General features: G+C 40.9%; 1 pseudogene; it reads left to right on the forward strand.

Moving 5' to 3' along the window:
• Positions 1 to 368: 368 nt before the first annotated feature.
• Positions 369 to 485, forward strand: LOC126282632 (5S ribosomal RNA; annotated as a pseudogene).
• The last annotated feature ends 10,867 nt before the right edge of the window (positions 486 to 11,352 follow it).

Here is an 11,352-nt window from a genome sequence, read left to right on the forward strand (position 1 = left end):
CTGTCCCAACCAACAGACTTTCAGCACGCATACAGCACTAAAATAGCTGTTCAATCAAAACCACACAAGCTACACATGGTTGTACAAAACACTTCCTCAAACAACTCGAACAATACTAAAACCAGTGAGTGTGGAACAAGGACGAATCACAAGTCGACACACACGGAGAACCCAGAAGCGGTTGGCGACCAAATACACGTCGTCCCATGAGACGAACGACCGAACGACCAACCAAGGTCGTCCGCGCTCAAGTCATGTGTTGGCAACGGTCGGGCGAGTCATGGCTGACCAGACCTCACCACTACTCCGTCCCGACAGAATTCTCTAAACACAACAACCCAGAAATACTTGTGGTCGCTCCAAACATGGGCAACGGCCTTGCCGCAGTGGATACACCGGTTCCCGTGAGATCACCGAAGTTAAGCGCTGTTGGGCATGGCCGACACTTGGATGGGTGACCATCCAGCCGCCATGCGCTGTTGCCATTACTCGGGGTGTACTCAGCCTCGTGATGCCAATTGAGGAGCTACTCGACCGAACAGTAGTGGCTTCGGCCAAGAATACAATCTTAACTACTGGGAGAGCGGTGTGCTGACCCTACGCGCCTCCTATCCGCTTCCTCCCCTGAGGATGACATGGCGGTCGGGTGGTCCCGGTAGGCCACTCGTGGCCTGAAGACGGAGTGCTTTACGGAGTACTCCAAATATGGTACCACAGTTCTCTTGTCGATAAGTGCTGCTGCTACTAATCACTGGCAGGTAAGCCAGCAACTTAGTCACACCAGTAAATCGAATAAGAAACAGAATGGCAGTATCACAAAGACAAGATGTCAGGCAATAAACGAGCTGCCCACGGCTCACAGGGTGCTGATTATTCAGCTATAGTATATGAAAAAAAAACGTAAGTTAGTTACAGGCTACGGCGTGCACACACTTTATTCAACATGTAAATGTCATTACAGGTATTCTTATTAAGGTTATGACATGTTCGATATGACCGCCATTATTGGCGACGATGTGCGGCAGATGAATAGCAAAATTCTCCATAACCCGTTGAAGTGTTGGAACATTGGTGCTGTCGATGACTTCCTGAACTGCTGTTTTCAGCTCAGCGATGGTTTTGGGGTTAGCGCTGTACACCTTGTCTTTAATACAGTCATACAAAAAGTAGTCGCATCTGTTCAGATCCAGAGCACATGGCGGCCAATCGAAGCCCATGCCAGTGGCCTCTGGGTACCCGAGAGCCAGAGTGTGGTCCCCAAAGTGCTCCTTCAGAACATCACTCTCCTGTTTCGAAGGGGTCGAGCTCCGTCTTGCTTGAACCACATCTTGGCGAAATCAGAGTCACTTTGTGTGATGAGGACGAAATCATCTTCTGAAACGTTCAAGTACCATTCAGTAGTCACTGTGCCATCACGGAATATCACACCCATTATTTCATGACAGGACATTGCACAGCAATCAGCCGTTGTGCGTGAAGAGATTTTTCGATAGCGAAATGCTGGTTCTCCGTCTCCCAGATGGGCCATTTTGCTTATTGACGAACCCATCCAAATGAAAGTGGGCTAAACCAAACATTATTCACATCAAAGTCTTGTTCGCCAACGATTCGAACCTAGGTCTTCTGCAGGAGACCTGAATTCCAATACCGGCCCTAATACCAATTTTCATTCGTCACTTCAGTCTGCATATATTACTAAAAGAGAGACATTGCCTGCGCTTGATAAGAGGCACATAGCTTCATAGTGTTGTTTATATATGGTAAATGTTTTATACATCAGTGATTAAACGTAAATGCAACTGAAAGAGCAGCGAGCATCTTTTAATACAGTGTATCAAACTGTTTCAGTGTTTCATTTGCAACTTATTTCATAAAATTTAAAGAGGAACGCGAAGTAATCGCTTCCCCAGTCTAGCAAACTCAAACGCTACAATCGTCTCCCTTAGAGTGTCAACGTTATCTCAGTCACCGTTCAAGGTCCTAGACCTTCAGTGAATGCAAGTAGTTGGGGAGACATTGAAGCGTAAAGGCTCCCAAAGAAACCGACCTCAGTCAAATTTCCGCCTACTACTGAACACAAGAAAGGCGAAATCTTTGCGGAGGCGGGTAAACGCGTCAAACGAGATACCTTAGAACAGTTCCAGTATCAAATTTTTCATTAAGGAAATGTTTTTGTATGGCCCCCGTTTCATTACGTCTTTAATAAAAGTGTGCGAGCGGTGTTTAGGTTACAGGTGTATTTTCTCACAAAAAATGCTATGTAATGGAAGAATGTAATATCGTTTAGCTTCAAAAGTGGAACGGTAAAGGATAATATACTGTGCTGTCCTTTTGACGTTCCATGCTCCATAACACGCGACGTGAAGTTATGATTTCTTACAGATTCGTCGAACACTGAAATAGGGATGCGACCCGTCTGTAAAAATTAGAAAGAAGATTTGAAAAGGTAATAAAGTTATCAGAGCGAGACGAGTCGCTAAATGTGGTATGAATACGAATACCAGTAGGATCGATATTAGATACATCCCTCGATTTTCTTCTGAGCAGGGAACAGCAAATCTTTAGAAATCACGTTGGATATGTATGATATCGATAGCCATTTCTCCTGAAAAGTCTTCACGTGAGCCTCTGATACTATAATACAATTGTGCCACCTAAAATTTTTGCACGTTGTGTTTGTTGTAAACATGATGAACTTGTTTAATTCTGTAAATCTTTAGACACTGATATGTGCTGTAACCTGTACGAATTATTTTGTATTACGATGTATTTATTCTGGGTTAATGCCGTTGAGGGTATTTAGGGAAAGCAATATCGGTGGCAGAGACTAAAATCTTGTTCAGGAGCACTGTCTCTAGACACTGCTGTGACGTCAGAGCAGAGAACGCAGGAGACTGAACATGGTTGTCAGACTTAGAGGAAATATACACATGTGGCGTGCGCGGTTTGGCCTAGGTGAGGCGCAGTTGTCACTAGAGCAGAACCAAGAACATGACGAGAGTGTACAGATGTAAGATATCAAGATCCCGCTCCATAACTGGTCATTGCGAATCAAGGTGTGCCCGCAGTACTACATAGGGCAATGGGAGCGGTGTAGACGACAACGAACACGACGGCTTAACATCTGCAACGAATTGTAAGGTTGTTTTATTTTCATGCAAGTTAAAAACTTTGTGATGCATCAGCCAGTAACACTATCAGTGAAATTTATTGCAGTAATAAGTGTTGTACGTAAAAAACTGTAGGTAACTTATCTCGTCACTGTTCTTAGACCCTGTCACTTATTTAGAGTCCCAATCATTTCCAGTTACTGAACCCCAAGGTGTCGTTGTTTCGATAGTTACAAGCAAACATAATACACTGAAGAACCAAAGAAACTGGTACATTTGCATAATATCGTTTAGGGCCCCGAAAGCACGCAGAATTTCCGGAACACGACGTGGCATTGACTCGACTAACGTCTGAAGTAATGCCGGAGGGAACTGACACCATGAATCCTGCACTCCTGTTCACAAATCCGTAAGTGTACAAAGGGGTTGAGATCTCTTCCGAGCGGCACGTGGCAAGGCATCCCAGATACGCTGAATAACGTTCATGTCTGGGGCGTTTCGTGGACAATTTAAGTGTTTAAATTCAGAGAAGTGCTCCTGAAGCCACTCAGTAGCTATTCTGATTGTTTGGACTGTCACATTGTCCTCCTGCATTTGTCCAAGTACGACGGAATGCGCAATGGAAATGAATGGACACTGCTGATCAGACAGGATGCTTACGTACCTGTCATCAGTCAGAGTCGTATCTAGAAGTATCAGGGGTCCCATATCACTCCATCTGCACACGCCCCACACCAATACAGAACTTCTACCAGCTTGGACAGGCCCAGCTGACATGCAGGGTCAATGGATTTACGAGTCTGTCTCCGTACCCGTACACGTCCATCCGTTTGCTACAATTTCGAACGAGACTCTTCCTACCACGCAACATGCTTCCAGTCATCATCAGTCTGTGTTGATGGGGCCAGACGATGCGTCAAGCTTTGTGTCGTGCAGTCATCTAGGCTTCATGAGAAGGCCTTCGGCTCCGAAAGCCTATATCAATGATGTTCCGTTGAATGATTTGCACGCTGACACTTGTTGATGGCCCAGCACTGGAATCTGCAGCAGTTTGCGGAAGGGTTGCACTTCTGTTATGTTGCACGATTCTCTGCAGCTGTCATTGGTCACATTCTTGCAGAATCTTTTCTCGACCGCAGCGATGTCAAATTTGATGTTTTACCGGACTTCTGATATTCACGGTACAGTCGTGAAATGTTTGTTCTGGAAATTCCCCACTTCATTGCTACCTCGGAGATGCTGTGTCCCATCGATCGTACGCCGATTATGACACCACGTTCAAACTCACTTATAGGATGACAACACGTCATTGTAGAAGCAGTAACCGATATAACAACTGTAACAGACACTTGTTGTCTTATGTAGTCTTTGTCGACCGCACCGCCGTGTTCTGCCTGTTTACTTATCTCTGTATTTGAATACGCATACCTATCCCCCCCATGAACCATGGACCTTGCCGTTGGTGGGGAGGCTTGCGTGCCTCAGCGATACAGATGGCCGTACCGTAGGTGCAACCACAACGGAGGGGTATCTGTTGAGAGGCCAGACAAACATGTGGTACCTGAAGAGGGGCAGCAGCCTTTTCAGTAGTTGCAGGGGCAACAGTCTGGATGATTGACTGATCTGGCCTTGCAACATTAACCAAAACGGCCTAGCTGTGCTGGTACTGCGAACGGCTGAAAGCAAGGGGAAACTACAGCCGTAATTTATCCCGAGGACATGCAGCTTTACTGTATGATTAAATGATGATGACGTCCTCTTGGGTAAAATATTCCGGAGGGAAAATAGTCCCCCATTCGGATCTCCGGGCGGGGACTACTCAGGAGGACGTCGTTATCAGGAGAAAGAAAAGTGGCATTCTACGGATCGGAGCATGGAATGTCAGATCCATTAATCGGGCAGGTAGGTTAGAAAATTTAAAAAGGGAAATGGATAGGTTAAAGTTAGATATAGTGGGAATTAGTGAAGTTCGGTGGCAGGAGGAACAAGACTTTTGGTCAGGTGAATACAGGGTTATAAATAAAAAATCAGATAGGGGTAATGCAGGAGTAGGTTTAATAATGAATAGGAAAATAGGAATGCGGATAAGCTACTACAAACAGCATAGTGAACGCGTTATTGTGGCCAAGATAGACACAAAGCCCATGCCTAGGACAGTAGTACAAGTTTATATGCCAACTAGCTCTGCAGATGATGAAGAAATTGATGAAATGTATGATGAGATAAAAGAAATTATTCAGGTAGTGAAGGGAGACGAAAATTTAATAGTCATGGGTGACTGGAATTCGTCAGTAGGAGAAGGGAGAGAAGGAAACATAGTAGGTGATTATGGATTGGGGCTAAGAAATGAAAAAGGAAGCCGTCTGGTAGAATTTTGCACAGAGCATAACTTAATCATAGCTAACACTTGGTTCAAGAATCATAAAAGAAGGTTGTATACATGGAAGAATCCTGGAGATACTAAAAGGTATGAGATAGATTATATAATGGTAAGACAGAGATTTAGGAACCAGGTTTTAAATTGTAGGACATTTCCAGGGGCAGATGTAGACTATGACCAAAAGCTATTGGTTATGACCTGTAGGTTAAAACTGAAGAAACTGCAAAAAGATGGGAATTTAAGGACATGGGATCTGGATAAGCTGAAAGAACCAGAGGTTGTACAGAGTTTCAAGGAGAGCATAAGGGAACAATTGGCAGCAATGGGGGAAAGAAACACAGTTGAAGAAGAATGGGTAGCTCTGAGGGATGAAGTAGTGAAGGCAGCCGAGGATAAAGTAGGTAAAAAGACGAGGGTTGCTAGAAATCCTTGGGTAACAGAAGAAATATTGAATTTAATTGATGAAAGGAGAAAATATAAAAATGCAGTAAATGAAGCAGGCAAAAACGAATACAAACATCTCAAAAATGAGATCGACAGGAAGTGCAAAATGGCTAAGCAGGGATGGCTAGAGGACAAATGTAAGGATGTAGAAGCTTATCTCACTAGGGGTAAGATAGATACTGCCTACAGGAAAATTAAAGAGACCTTTGGAGAGAAGAGAACCACGTGTATGAATATCAAGAGCTCATATGGCAATCCAGTTCTAAGCAAAGAAGGGAAGGCAGAAAGGTGGAAGAAGTATTTAGAAGGTTTATACAAGGGCGATGTACTTGAGGACAATATTATGGAAATGGAAGAGGATGTAGATGAAGACGAAATGGGAGGTAATATACTGCGTGAAGAGTTTGACAGAGCACTGAAAGACGTGAGTCGAAACAAGGCCCCCGGAGTAGACAACATTCCATTAGAACTACCGACGGCCTTGGGAGAGCCAGTCATGACAAAACTCTACCACCTGGTGAGCAAGATGTATGAGACAGGTGAAATACCCTCAGACTTCAAGAAGAATATAATAATTCCAATCCCAAAGAAAGCAGGTGCTGACAGATGTGAAAATTACCGAACTATCAGTTTAATAAGTCACAGCTGCAAAATACTAACGCGAATTCTTTACAGACGAATGGAAAAACTGGTAGATGCGGACCTCGGGGAAGATCAGTTTGGATTCCGTCGAAATGTTGGAACACGTGAGGCAATACTGACCTTACGACCTATCTTAGAAGAAAGATTAAGAAAAGGCAAACCTACGTTTCTAGCACTTTTAGACTTAGAGAAAGCTTTTGACAATGTTGACTGGAATACTCTCTTTCAAATTCTGAAGGTGGCAGGGGTAAAATACAGGGAGCGAAAGGTTATTTACAATTTGTACAGAATCCAGATGGCAGTCATAAGAGTCGAGGGGCATGAAAGGGAAGCAGTGCTTGGGAAGGGAGTGAGAGAGGGTTGTAGCCTCTCCCCGATGTTATTCAATCTGTATATTGAGCAAGCAGAAAAGGAAACAAAAGAAAAATTCGGAGTAGGCATTAAAATCCATGGAGAAGAAATAAAAACTTTGAGGTTCGCCGATGACATTGTAATTCTGTCAGAGACAGCAAAGGACTTGGAAGAGCAGTTGAACGGAATGGACAGTGTCTTGAAAAGAGGATATAAGATGAACATCAACAAAAGCAAAACGAGGATAATGGAATGTAGTCAAATTACATCGGGTGATGCTGGGGGAATTAGATTAGGATATGAGACACTTAAAGTAGTAAAGGAGTTTTGCTATTTATGAAGTAAAATAACTGATGATGTTCGAAGTAGAGAGGATATAAAATGTAGACTGGCAATGACAAGGAAAGCGTTTCTGAAGAAGAGAAATTTGTTAACATCGAATATAGATTTATGTATCAGGTAGTCGTTTCTGAAAGTATTTGTTTGGAGTGTAGCCATGTATGGAAGTGAAACATGGACGATAACTAGTTTAGACAAGAAGAGAATAGAAGCTTTCGAAATGTGGTGCTACAGAAGAATGCTGAAGATTAGATGGGTAGATCACGTAACTAATGAGGAGGTATTGAATAGGATTGGGGAGAAGGGAAGTTTGTGGCACAACTTGACTAGAAGAAGGGATCGGTTGGTAGGACATGTTTTGAGGCATCAAGGGATCACAAATTTAGCATTGGAGGGCAGCGTGGAGGGTAAAAATCGTAGAGGGAGACCAAGAGATGAATACACTAAGCAGATTCAGAAGGATGTAGGTTGCAGTAGGTACTGGGAGATGTAGCAGCTTGCACAGGATAGAGTAGCATGGAGAGCTGCATCAAACCAGTCTCAGGACTGAAGACAACAACAACAACCTATACCAGTTTGTTTGTCGCTTCAGTGTAAATGAATGTCATTGCTAGTTTTGTTTGTCTGCTAAAAAGGTAACAGAAAGTAACCATGAATGATGCCTCAAGAAGTTAACAGTGTTGTTCAATATTATCATTTTTTCTAATTGACCAAAACCAAGTCAAGCAACGTAACTAGAACTGAATTAATTCTGGCGAGCTGAAATCAAAGAAAAGAATAAATTAAATTAATATATTTTTTTATCTGTATGTATTGTAGTACTGCTGGCGTGTTTTGGCGCTGTTCGTAGTTTGGCGTTGCCAGTGTTACAGCCACCAGTTGCTTATTTGATCCAATGAATTTTCATAGAAATTAAAATTGATTCAAAGTACGTAACTTGCTATGTCAAAGAAACTAGTGCACGTTAGTAAATCTTATTCTGAGATTAGGCAAATTATTGTTGTAACAAAAAAGCTCTTTCCAGCAAACCACTGAATTTTCTGTAAGAAGTTTAAATATCTTTTCCTGATTAAGTTAGTAAGTTTTAACGATGTAAGAAGATTGTTCTCTTTATTCATTATTATTTCGTAACGTATTGTGTTGTATAAACTTGTGACAGCCTTCTGTTGCAGCATGTACAGACAAACAGTTATGTACACGGTGATGTCCCTTTATTGACCACATATTGGACAGACACTTCCGGATTTCGCTGGTGAATGTATTAATTAATTTCTATATTATTAGAATTAGTTTTCTTGTACTGACTGAGTCATGTGGTGCTTGTTTTCGGTTAAGTATTAAACCAGTTCAAAGTAAGTAAGAAGCGCAGGAGTAGAATAGGTTGCTCATTAGAATCATCAGTTGTATACTTCTCTCCAATAACACGTGAGATCTTCTTCGTAGACAATGGAATTGTCCAAAATCAAATCCCTCATGCATACACGATCACGGCCATATTATCGCACTGACCGATTAGGAATCGGGAAGGTTACAAGCCGTTCCATAGAATTCGTTGAGCTGATGTCAGTTTTCCAATATTCTTTGGCACCTGAAATTGTCGGTGCATCATCGCTTTTAAACGGGGAGAAAGAGGAAGAGCAGAGTGCTACCTTCAAGAGCCACAGCTTTATAGTGTCCTTAAAATTTGGACAATCCTGAGGACTTTTCGTTGTTTTGAACTGGGCATGATTTTTCGACGCTTCTGCAACAGTTTTCTGACCGTTTTTGTGTACCATAGCGGGTCAGTTGGGTTTCTTATTAATGTGTTTGTAGTAAATTTCTGCACTGTTGTCGATACTCTTTTAAATTCAAGACACCTCTGGTTTACACTTCAATACCAGACGAATTTGTATGTCACACTCGCGCTACATCAATCTTGTTCAATATTGTGGTTACTAATGCCTGTAACCATCATAACTCTCCGTTTTTGCTCGGGATCAGTATCTGCCGAGAGGTAAAGCATTACTCGCAATCATTTACACTTCCAGTCCACTGCTGAACTTATTATTCAAAATAATTTTCTGAAAAACATTTCGCACGATTTCGGACGATGTATTAGGCCCACCACCTGGCGCATTTTGGTTATCGAGGATAGATTGAGATCACTAGAAAGTGCCATTGTTCAGCAATAATATCATACGAGGCGGGAGGTCGTTAAAAGAAACCTATTACAAATTTTTTTTTTAGTTTGGCACATATAATCTCTACATACACTAACTCACAGGAAGTATATACTTCCTCTTCGCTACGAGATAGACTACTTCTGACAGCAACAAAACCGCCGGCATTAACTGCAGTTTGCCTTTCTTTTTAACACCGTAAGGTCCTTTGTAAATTTCGTTTTGTTTTTACAATATTCATTTCTGTTTACAAATTTTATACATTATTTACATTTAAATTCCTGATTATTTTCTTTTTAAAATATATCGAAAATAGGGGAGTAGGGTTAAAAGGACTAAGAACAACTAGGCCTACCCATATGTACGGATATCTGCCTAAACAAAAAATGTAATTGTTCATTTGCTCAAAATCGTACCTTTCCAAATCACCGATCACTTTGATATGTTCACGCAACTTTGCACTCGATTAGCTGCATGATTTATATACGTACTGGAATGACACACGGTATGTGAATATACATATTATACATATACAATAACTAAAAAGTAAAGGTACATAGGCCTGTATTTATATACCATATGGCGCTCGCTCCCTTAAATGTGTAAACACGCAAGCGTATTCAACTGCAACGTCAAATCAAAATTTTAAAGGAATCGGTGAAGCAGTTCCACAGATTTAAGATTTTGAACAAACGAACATTTGCGTTTACACAAATGAACATGTAAATGTTTGGTTTGTTCAAAATTGAAATCTCTTCAGTTCTTCACTGATTGCTTTCAAATTTTTACATAAGGTTGCATTTGAATAGGTGCATGTTTTTATATGTCTAATGGGATGTCGTGTTTAATGCATGGAAATATATGTAATAATTATAGGAGAAATGTACATTAAAATGTATCTATATGCTATTATATTAATAACCGGAACATTGTCCGATGATTACTTTTGCACAATAACAATCGGAAGAAAATAAGAAGTAGTTAGTGAAATTTGGAGTAAATAAACTGATTGTGGTACAATTTTAATTTTCAAGTTACTTAAGAATGGCTGCCAGCGCAATATGTGAGCAAAAATGACTGTACTATCATTAATTGCTTATAGACTGTAGTTTCGAACAAATCACTGAATTGTAATCAGGCGAGAACAGTGTCAAAAGCACTGACAAGAGCTCATATGCAAAAAACACAGTTAATACTATGATTTAAAGTTACTCAGGAAACCAGCCAAATATTTGTACCGCACACACGCACGTGAAACTTAATTTATTGCTAAACAGTTCATGTAATGAATAACTTTGCGTTGCTCACTGTAATGCTGTTACTGATTTTAGAAATGCAAATATTTATAAATACTTGTTTTCAATTATAGTGAGTTTTTCTGAAAAGTCTGTAATGTTTCATTTAGCGAAGAATAAGTGTTTTTGCACTACATTGATACATAATTTGCAAATATGAGCAGAGTTCACAGGAAGCACAATAAACATGAAACGTTTTGTTCTGATGTATGATTTTGCCAATATTCGTTTAAAATGCTCTTTTACTGTTTTAGTGTTAGTCATTGTTCTGTAGTTAGTTGTTCTACCAAACAAGAATGTTTTCCATTGTTAAACGACGGTTTTGCTTAGTTCTTAGTTTTTTTTAATTTTAATTCTTTGTCTTAGTCACCGAAATTAAATAAGCTCATTACTCTCAATCCCATACTATTCATTCACTGGCATTATTAGAGTCAATAATGGTGATAGGGTAGGACACTGTTGGGCAAACGATTTAGGTAAAGCACATTTTCACTATAACAGTTGCTGAGCTAACCAAGTTGCTGTTCAGTTAAGAAAAATTACTATACTGGCAACCTTGTATAGTCAGACAATGAAAATGGTCGGATCTCACTTTGACGAGTTTCTAGTAGTGTGACGTAAGGCATTATTCG

This window comes from Schistocerca gregaria, chromosome 7 (genome assembly GCF_023897955.1).
Source record: "Schistocerca gregaria isolate iqSchGreg1 chromosome 7, iqSchGreg1.2, whole genome shotgun sequence".
In the NCBI taxonomy this organism is placed as follows: Eukaryota; Metazoa; Arthropoda; class Insecta; order Orthoptera; family Acrididae; genus Schistocerca; species Schistocerca gregaria.